This window comes from Phaethon lepturus, unplaced genomic scaffold, assembly GCF_000687285.1.
Source record: "Phaethon lepturus isolate BGI_N335 unplaced genomic scaffold, ASM68728v1 scaffold21112, whole genome shotgun sequence".
Taxonomy (NCBI): domain Eukaryota; kingdom Metazoa; phylum Chordata; class Aves; order Phaethontiformes; family Phaethontidae; genus Phaethon; species Phaethon lepturus.
Genome location: NW_010525812.1, coordinates 27,098 through 27,324, shown reverse-complemented (window position 1 = coordinate 27,324; position 227 = coordinate 27,098).

Genomic DNA, 227 nt, shown 5'->3' with positions numbered 1-227 from the left:
TCCCTGCCGCCTGCGGAGAGCGGGGCCTGGCGGTGCGGGTGGGGGGTTTGCTAACGCCCGGCAGCTTCTGGCCTTTCAAACTTCGTGTTGCAAACACGGAGTGCTTCAGGTCGACAGTATGCGTGGGCAGAGGGCGTCAGTGAAAGCGTAAGTGCACTATAAAGTGGCTAAATGGCAAAGCTGCTATATGAGGGGGAAAAAGTAAAACATCCCCCCCCCCCCCCCTC